The sequence below is a fragment of the Eutrigla gurnardus genome (assembly GCF_963514095.1).
Source record: "Eutrigla gurnardus genome assembly, chromosome: 19".
NCBI classification, from domain to species: Eukaryota; Metazoa; Chordata; class Actinopteri; order Perciformes; family Triglidae; genus Eutrigla; species Eutrigla gurnardus.
Window position 1 is genome coordinate 11362244 of NC_139930.1, and position 7750 is coordinate 11369993.

Consider the following 7750-nt stretch of genomic DNA (forward strand, 5'->3'; position numbering starts at 1 on the left):
TATCTCAATGAACTGCCAATTGCTCCTTGTTTCTGAACATTTCACCTAATGCTACTTTACTTAGCAGGTAAGGGGTTAATGGACTGGCCCCCTGTGGTTTGTGTAGAAAGCTAATGGGCCTGCAAAGATGATGAGGTCACTATTACTGCTAAGAAACAATGAGCGATTTACAAACCAGGATACCATGCCAATAGTGCTGGCTTACTATTAATAAATTATTTATATTCATACTTTTTATATCCATGGCATGGAGTTGGCTAAATGGTTATAACCAGACGACCAGCTTATATTTTCTGAGTATGAAGGATGTGAGGCTGTTCGTAATGTGATCGCTGACTAAAGTGGAATTGTGAAAGTGATTTTGAGCGATCTGAGGACAGAAAGTGTTCCATCATTTTAGAGGGGAGCAGACATTACCAGCAGTTGTTACTGGTGTTAATTTGTTAATGAGCACTGTGGCTCAGATCACTTCTTGGGTCTCAACACTATTGACGTACTTGAACAGAGCTGATTTGTTCTAGTAGCTGAAATTCTGACTCCTGAAACTTGATCACCTCCTACTTCATGGGGAGACCATCTGTGAGGAGGACCTCTCCAAGTAAAGCCGGGTACACTTTACCTTCCAGGCTATAACATCCATGGACTGTGAGTGTGAGTGCAGGGTTTGTTCCTTGGTGTCGAAGCCTATTTTCTGGTGTCAAAGGACACCCATATACTGATGTCCTTAAGATCTATAGACAGATGGGACCATTACGGATAAAGCCCCCAGCTTTGTTTGGCCTGAGCCGGTGATGAAATATTGATGGAAAAATAGAAATATTTTGCCTGCTGCTCAATGTTGCCCAACTAAAAGGGTTAATGAGTGTGATGACTTCCCATTCTCCTGTTACAACAAAATGTAGCTTAACCGCCCACTAACATTGACTAGGCCAGGAATCTGCAGGCTCTACGGGCCTAACCTGAATCGATAACCTTTTTCACTGCTGGATTAAGTTACCCTGTTATGGTAGCTGAATATGTCTTTATGTTGAGGTATAGGTTGATCACTTTTTTGCCAATATCCATAGGCCTACTGGAAACAGCATGTCATTTTTTACATAAGATTGTGTGCCGGACTATTTCTTGGGTACGACCAATGACTTTCTGGATTTTTGTCATCACTGTGAGGTTGCCAGGTGTTTGTTGACAGATTTTGTTGCCTTTGGACAGACCAAACTAGTCGTTTCCACCTATTACCAGCCGTATGCTAAGCTAGGCTAATCAACACCCAGCTCATATTAAGCTGTATTTATGTCTACATGCCCTCATAGCTCAGAGAAGATGCTTTCTTTTTCTTTCTTTCTTTTTTTTCAGACTCACCACAGAACAGACTGCAATGTCATGAAAGTGCTTTTTAATATTTGGTCTTAGTCAGCAGCAACTTTGTGAGCTTCAGTGTACGGTGCACGGCTGGCTGTGATCCAAATCCATGTGGCTCAACAGCAGCGACAATCTGCCATTTGTCAGCACACAGATCCTTTGCCTGCTGTTCAGACCTGTTGAGCCGGGCGTTGAAGTGCCCCCTCCTTCGTGCACACAGACTGACATCAGTACATGAGCATGTAGGTTTCTTCCCATTTCTATGAAGTCATGTGGTTGTATGCATCTTTCAAGCTGGACTTAATATATAATTTCTGTTATACATTCATTAAATCAAAGCTATTGACCATGCTAACAAACTTGCAACATTAATGCTAACAATATAGGTATGTTAAGCAGGTATTTAATCAAGTATTGCATTCATTTAAATTGTAATGATGGAAATTGAGGAAAAGTCAGGGGATAAACCAAGTCTTTAGGATTCATCATCTGGGGACCATGTATGTCTGTGCAAAACTTCATGGCCATCCATCCAGTAGTCTGGTGAGCTATTTAAGTCTGGACAAAACTGGTGGACCAACAGAGTGAAATTGCCATCTCTAGTGCAATGCCACTATCATGGCTACAAAGCACCTTCACCATTACATCCTCCAGATCCTTTGGGGCGACAGCAGTAATGCAGCACACTGATCCCAAATCAATAGATTTATCTCCCTCATTTGAGAGGGACTTGGCTCCTGCCTCTCCCCTTCCCCTCCTCTCCCGGGGGTCTACTGGTGGGGTTTGTTTGCTGGCACACATTCTTTTATGCTCTTCGATCTGTTGGTCCGCGAGGTGGTGAATGGATGAGGGGCCTATCAGATTGAAGGTGGCTATCCCGATAGCTTTGTCTTCCCCACTCTCAGCGAATCCCTTGGACGATCTAAATGTTTAATGGCGCTGGTTATTTGGTTGCTATGGCGTGTGTTATGATGGATGGTAATGATGGTAGGCTTTTTCCGATGGTGCCTGAATTACACCACTGGGTATATGCAGGCTGTTTGGGTTGGGTGTTTAACTTGTCATTAGTGAGCCTAGCAAAGTATATTCTAATATTATAGTTAAAGCTAAAGGATTTTTTTTGTGATTAAATGTTTATTGCTTTCACTTCATCCTTTACACATACTCAGGTGCAGCCAGACGATTTGCTATAACGATATACATAATGTATGCTGTGTGTGATGTAGGGATTGTGGATCATGGTAGGAAAATTATAGATCATTGGGATAATCGTAAATATTATCAAAAGTGATTTGAAAATGCTGAATATCTCATTATCATGATAGAAAAGTGAAACATCGGATCCGATTAAAAAAGAAAATACAGGATACAAAAATAGATTTAAAAAATGTATTTATGCTTTATTTATGCAGGGATACCTAATGTATTTAAGATCATCGTAGTGCCACTTATAGACTTTTAGACATATTTTGATCATTAAAATAATTATATTATATATCATAGTACTTAAAGTCTGTCTTAGCAGAAAAAAGTAGCAATTTCGATACAGTGCATTTAGGCTGACAGTGGTGCCGATTTTAGTTTTTGTGTCCTTAAAAGGTATAATATGCACATGTAGCATGGAGATGTTGTTACCCTAGATTATGACAATCAGTTTTATTTTGATAGGAATCAATACGTGCTTCAAGAACTTTTATTTTGAAATTCGGCACTTTAGAAAGGGTGGGTAACTTCCGCATTTTTATATTTATTTTATTGGAGCTATTCAGTTGTTAAAAATGTAAAAGTAAATTATTTTCTTTATTTTGAATCACATTGAACCCATGTGTTGTAGTTTTGGGTGGCTAGTACGTGTTAAAGAGAAATTAGTTTAATGGATTCTTCCATTGCACTGAGATGACCTGTTTCCGGAATAGCAACGGTGTCTTGTTCTCTGGATTCAATGGGAGAAGGCGCAGTAATCCTTGTGAAGAAAACCACTGTGCTTTGCTGTTTTCATGCAGGCAGGAGAAATAAATGTGTCTGAATCCACATGGTCGTCCTGTCCTACCTTGAGCCAGACACAACGCAGATTAGACCCCGCTATACACATCATTGAAACTTTGCCCCTTCTCTCCGGTTCAACGAGTGAGAGTTAATGAATAGAGCAGCGTTGGTGAGAACAAAGTCGTGGATCAGAGGAATAAACCTTATTTTCTGATTTTTCACACCAGTTCTAAAGCACAAATAAACACATCCTCACCTCCACTCAAACCTTTGAGTAAAAGCAAGCCAACACATGCTTCATCCTGCTGTGGCCTGCCTGCTCTCTCTGTGCCTGCAGGCCTCTGAGGTCTATGTATGCTGAGGCTCATAGACCTGTGATAAAGTGTGATAAAGTGTTTGACCCGGGAATGAGAACTTGTTTCTCGGCTGGCAGTTACACCCCAACGTGGGGTCCAAATGCTCTTTGCTCACACCCAGAAGAGTCCCAAAAACAGCTAAATAAGAAGAAAAGAGAAAATACAGGGCAGACTCTGCAGATACCGACACTACCACATACTTCCAGTGATGATTAGGGGGGATTACTTGAGTCACAACAAAATACAAATAAAGCTGGCCAAGATCTGTGCTGCTTTGTTTGCATGAAATGAGGAAGACTTGTTTTGCTTCTTGGGGCTTTCGGATGTACCGGTATTGCCAACCTAAAGCTGTTCCAGCCGTACACTTTGGTTGAGCATTACTTGCCGCTTTTCACCTCGGTGAGTATGAACAACACAGCGGTAGGCCTAGGTGAGGGTTTTTATCCTGAAAGCAGATTCAACTCCAGCAGAGTACACCAACGATAGTTTCCACTTTTAAAATGCCTTAGACCCCCGTAAGCTGTTGGGTTTAAAGTGCAGGCAAAGAATCACAAGACGCTTTGCTTTGGATGAATAAAAAAAAACACCCTGTCTATCTCTGCGGCTCTGCCTGTTGATGTGCTTTTATTTCTGTCATGCCTGGTGTTTTGGATTTGAACAGCACCTTGAAGCATCCTTAAGAAACTCTTTTCAGTGGTTTGTTGTGTGGTTGCAGCAGAAGAATTACCTGCAAAACACTCTTTGTCGGCTCACAGTGCTGAGAGCTTCAAACACAAGAACACTTAGCTATTATTCCCTCTCAGACGCGGATACACACAGCAAAATAAACGTTTATCAAAAAAAAAAAGGGGGCGACTGTGGGAGAGGAGGAAAATAGGACAGGTGGAGAGAGAGGCCGGGAGGGATGAAGGAAAGAGAGGGGGAGGGGGGTTATTGGAGCCACGGAGGGCTCATGGTGTCCCAGTGGAGAGAAATAGTGGAAAGCATCCGTAATTTTCACTGCGGGATGCCATGTAATTGAGTCATTTAAAATACAGATACAGAGCTGAATCAAAGCAAAGTGGCTTGTGGAGGAGGAGGAGGCTGCAAAGTAGAATGGCAGAGAGGTAAAAACAAGGAGGTAGGAGTGTATGTCTCCTATTATTAGGCAAAGCTGCTCTGTTTATCCTTTTCATCTGTCAATCACTCTCTGGACAGGATGTTACCTGTCAGAGATGTTTGAGGGTTTTTTTTTTCTAAATGTTAATCTCTCACTCCCCATGATATTCATGCTTTCTGTTCTGTTTATTAACTCTCAAAATGCATTTCATTTAGCAGTAAATGCACTTTTTAAATTTTTCTTCTCTTTTGTTTTTTTGTGTTGCAAATTTGTTTTTTATTCTTCTTTGGGAGTCCCGCTGCATTATGTGGAAATAAAGCTTGGAATAACAGTTTGTGAAATAGTACCTGAATTTAAATCTACTGATTGATGCAAGTTCAACAGATTTCTGTAGCCTGCCCTTCATGTCTGCTTGAAACTAACAGCTTGATGCTACATTAGCCACTGCTAGCATAACACCTGAAACTCCAATCAAACTGTAGGGCTTTGAGATGCAATATGGTTAATGGAGGCACTATTTCTGCTCTGTTGCAGCGATTTTTATTATTTTTTCCCTGTTCATCGAGAGTCCAACAATGTATAAGAATAAGTAAATAAGAATAGATCACAGAATAAAACAAAAAATAATTAGGATCATGCAAAAAGTAAAAAGCAAAATCAGCTTAGTTACAATTTTCCAAAGGGGCTTAAAATTTAGTCTAATCTTGGATCTGACTTACATTGTTTCCTGTGTGTTTTTCTTTTTTTTTTGTAAAAAATTACAAATCTGAATATGAGCCACTATCATCTTTCATTCACTGCTTCCCTCTGCATGAACAATGTGAATGAATGAGAGCTGTGCAAAGATACCTCAGAGGTCTCTGGATGAAACACTATCCGTTTCTTGCATCCTGCCTTTAGAAACGTATGCCCATAGCAGAACCATGGCAATTATAAAGCAATTACAGTTTCAAATGGCCCGTTCTTTTGAGATTGAGGAGGAGAAAGGAGGAGGTAAAAGCTCTGTAGTTAAAAAGAGTGAGTGTGCCAATATTGATGTTCCTTTTTCTAAATGCTCGGTTGTCCAGCAGGATGCGTCTGCTTGCCTGATCACATTTACGTCACACTTTTATACACTTCATTGAAATGAAAAGGAAAGTGGATCAATTACTCAACACGCATTGATGATTTCTTGAATTTTTTATTCCTGCAAGACCAAATGCTTTGCTGAAGATGCACTCTATTGACGATAGTGAACCCTGGGAACAAGAGTCTATTCTCCGCAAGACAATGCCAGACAGGAAGCTGTGCTTGTGTGTGACACTTGATCAGCCTGCTAGGTAACCATAACACACACACTCACACACACACACACACACACACACACACACTTGGTCAACACTAACGCAATTCCCACTGCTAAGATGGCAGGATGCCAGAGACCCACACCTGCTTTAACCTCCTTTACTTTCTAGGCTGTTAGACCAGATCGGGGCTGAATTCATAATAATGTGTGAGTGCAATCTTGCGCCGATGCTTATGTCTACATCATCCGGCTGTGCATGACGACCACCACCTGACTTACTCTTTGATACCAGAGCTCAAAAATCATTTCCCAGCCACCTTGAATGCATTGGACTGCACATGGTAGCAATATGTTTGCAGGGCTGGGATCATACTTCAGTCATGCTAAATTGGAGGTCTTCATTTAGACGTGCTGCTCTGGAAACAGCCTTCAGCTCCCACTTAATTTCCCTGTTTCTTTTTTGGAGGTGATAACATGCCCAGGGGCTGACTCGGAAAGGGAAATTGATATCTGTACGGATGTCTGTAAGACGCAGCACGTCAGTCTGCTTTTCTCAAGTTCGAGGTCAATCGTCCCCTGTTAAGCAGCTGCGTGAGCATGTTGCATATATGTAACCACAGAGGGAGACGGATATTTAAGTGTTAAGAAACAGCACCAATTTTATCAAGTATATTATAAGCTTCAGGCTAACATGTTTACTCATATTGCTGATGCTGTTTTAGATTTCAAAATCATATTTTTGGACATTTGACAGATACGAGCCTTTAGGAACCAACATACATCATTAAGGAAGGATTGTTATGCATTCAACCTAAAGAAAAGCTTTGTCAGACACAGAAAAAAAAAAACACTTAAATAGCTCTGACTGTTTCTAGCTCTGCTGGGCCACACATTCATTGTAGTCCTTACTGGTTGGGCTTTGCTCATTGAGGTTTGGATACAATTTATGGAGCAGGAACTATTTTGCATAAACAGTTTGGAAATTTGCAGCAATTTTACTCTCTTCTGTCTGGCTGCTGGCATTTTCCAGATGTGCAACAAGATGTTTCCACATGTGCAGCACGAAAAAAAAATACAATATTCCTCAATTTTCATTTTGTTGTGCCAGATGGTATTTTTTTTTAAAAATCTGAAAAGAGAGCTTGTAATGTTAGGACTATAAATAGCAAAAGTGGGATTAAAACATCTATGTAGCTCTGTAGAGGGAGCTGTACGATGTAGCCTAGGGCTCTCTGTTTGTTTTTCCCTTTTACAGAACATTTTACAGAACACATTGGGGCTCATGGGGGAGCAAGATGGCACAGCGCGGATGTCTCTGGCAGCTGAATAACAAGGCACTTGAGCCAGGCCTGCTGCGGCTGTTCTATCAGTTTTGTTTTCTTTTATACAACAGTATTTCAGTAACTAGATATCAACATGAACTTGAGTTTATACACATACATGAAATTTGACCTCAGGATTTAACCCATCCTAGAGTTTTTTGGAGCAGTGAGCTGCTGCAAAGGGTGTCAGTATATTTTAATATACTTTCTTAGCGTGCATCTAACTAAAACACTCTAATACAATTCACTCTATTTAAATTAGGATTATAAAATTAGATTAAATATGATCTATCTATCTATCTATCTATCTATCTATCTATCTATCTATCTATCTATCTATCTA